The following is a 2920-nucleotide window of genomic DNA, read 5'->3' as shown; positions in this document are numbered from 1 at the left end:
CAGTATTTGTCAATTTGTACAAAAGCCTTTGTATACTTATTATGTGGCAGGCAACTAAGGTAGCTGGGGTAGCTTGGGCATCCAGATGGTGAAGTGGATAGAGGGTAGAGCTTAAAGCCAGACAAAGACTCATCTAAATGAGTTCAAATCTGGCATTAGACACTTAACAGCTCAGACACTGGGCTATTCTCTTAATTCTGTTTGCCTCAGGTTCCTCACTAGTAAAATGACCTGAAGAAAAAAGTGATATACTATACTAGTATCTTTGCTAAAAAAAAAAATCCAGAATTAGAGTTGAAAGATTAGGCCATGACTGAAATGAGTAAACAATACTAACAACTAGTACTAATATTTGTGATAGGTATTGTATTAAAGGCTAGGGATAAAAATAAAATATCAAAACATGATAACTGCACTCAAAGAGCTTATAATATAATGGCCACAATAATATGAAAACATATATATGTATATATATATATATATATATATATATAATACAGGTAATAAAGAAGTAAAGTTAATCTTAGAGAAGGAAACACTAGCAGTGGCTGTTACAGAAAAAGGCCTATTGCAGAAGAACAGATTTGAGTCAGGCTTTAAGGAAACTTTGAAAGCCAGGAGGCAAAGATGAAGAGGGAGAACATTTCAGGCATCAAAGAAAGTCAATGAACAGTCGGAATCAGAAAATGGTCATATGTTATGTTGTTATATTATGTTGTAGGAAGAGGATGAAAACATGCTGCTGCTTTATAGAATACATAGAGGGCAGTAAAGTGTAAGAAGACTGGAGAAATAACATAGGACCATTTTTTCCATTAGACTGGTTTAATAGTCTGCTAACTTTCCTACATTTAGTTTTTCTCCATTTCAGTTGATTTGTCCTATGGCTAACAAATTCATCAGTGTGATTGTACTTATTGTATAATTGATTTGGGAAATCATCAATAAACACTTTTTATAAATTATTATGGGCAGATGCTGTGTTGAGCACTGGGCATAAAAGAGCAACAACATGCAAAGCATATACAAATAAGTTATAAAGAATTGGAGGTAATCAACAGAGTGAAGGTGATGGGTATCAAGTAAGGTTTTCTTGCAGAGTGGGATTTCAGGTGGGATTGAAGAGAGACAAGGAAGCTAGTAGGCAGAGTTAAGGAAGGAGAACTCTACGAGACATAGGGAATTGGCAGTGAAAATTCTCAGAGGTGGCAGAGGACTGTTTTGTTCAAGGAGCAGTAAAGCAGTCTGTGTCACTAGATTGAAGAGTTAATAGGTGTAAGATCCAAGAAAACTGGAAAAAGGAAGGAACAGGTAATGAGGGCTTTGAATGCCAAAAAAGAGCTTTATATTTGAGAGAGAGTAGGGAGTCACTGAGTTTATTGTGTAGGGGCATGAAAAGATAATTCTCATATTTTCAGGAGATCACTTTGTCAAGTGAGTTGAATCTGAACTCGAGGGATAGAGACATCTGGGATAGGGAGATGACCTGCAGACATTTGCAGTAGTGAAGGTGTGAGGCAATGAGACACTATACTGTGCTAGTGTCAGTGTCAGAGGAGAGAAGAAATATGGGAAAAATATGTAGGTAAATTGACAGGTTGTAGACAGAGATTGGATATGAGTGGTGACAGAGGGTGAGAATGTGAGGATGGCATTCAGATTTAGGGCCTGTATGATTAAGAGGATAGTGGGTATCATTGAAATCAATAAGGAAATTAGGAGAATGGGAGAGTTTGTAGGGAAAAAATGAGTTTGGTTTAGGATTTGTTGATCTTGAGATATCTACTGGATATGTTTGTTTTAAGATGTCTATTGGACAAATAGTATGAAATTTGCAATAGAATTTGGAGATAGGGAGCTAGAGGTTAGGATTGAATGTGTAGATTTGAGGACCGTTAGCATAAAAATGACAATTGAATCCATGGGAGTTACTGAGATCACCAAATGAAATAGAAAGAGAGGAGAAAGCCCTAGGAGCCATTGATATTTAGTAAGTATGATGTTGATAAAGCTCTAGCAGGAGAATGAACAGTGGTGAGATAGTAGAAGGAAAGCCAGTAGAGAGTCGTTTCATGAAAATCTAGAAAGAAGGACCAAACAGAAAGTATTCAAAAGTATTAAAAGCTGTAGAGAGGTGAAGAAATAGGAGTACTGAGAAAAGTCTGTTATAGTGGGCATGATAAACTTTGGATAAAAATGAGGACAGAAAACAGATCCAGGATTAAGAAGAGAGTGAGAGAAAAAGAGGGAGAGCTACTTTTTTTTAGCACAACATTCTCAAGGAGAATTAACCTCAAGGAGTTTAACCTGGAAGAGAAGAGAAATATGGACCAAGAGTCAATGGGATGGATGGAACTAGTAATCTTTTTTAAATGTGGAGGAATTGCTACTTTTGGAAGCAGTAGAGAAGTTGCCAGTAGACAAGGAGAGATCAAGGATAAATAGAACAAGGATGATGCAGAAGACAATGTATTGGAGCAAATGGAATAGAAAGAAATCATTAACCCAGGTAGAGGGATTTGTCCTATAAAGGAGGAGAGCCCTTCATAGGTGATGTGTGAAGGCAAAGATAGAAGTAGAAACCACATGGAAGTTATGAGAAGAAAAGCTAGGAAGTGGAAGCTCTCATTGAATGACCTTAGTCTTTTAGTGTAATATGGGGCAAGTATCTTAGATGAGAGGGTAGGAGATGGAAGAATTATGGGAAGTTTGAGGAGGGCTAACATGGTTTGGAAAAGCTGCAGTGGTAAGAGAGTAGGTTTATTAGGGAGATATAAAATTATTGCTTTGCTTTAGTAATGGCCTGTCAAGATTATATAACAGTATGGTAGATTTAGTCATCATATTTTAGTGACTTTCCCCAGTTTTTTTTTTTTTTCTTCAGTCATATGTAAGTAGAAGCAAAGATAGAGACCCAATG

The sequence above is a fragment of the Sarcophilus harrisii genome, chromosome 1 (genome assembly GCF_902635505.1).
Source record: "Sarcophilus harrisii chromosome 1, mSarHar1.11, whole genome shotgun sequence".
In the NCBI taxonomy this organism is placed as follows: Eukaryota; Metazoa; Chordata; class Mammalia; order Dasyuromorphia; family Dasyuridae; genus Sarcophilus; species Sarcophilus harrisii.
Note: the sequence above shows the minus strand (reverse complement) of the source record.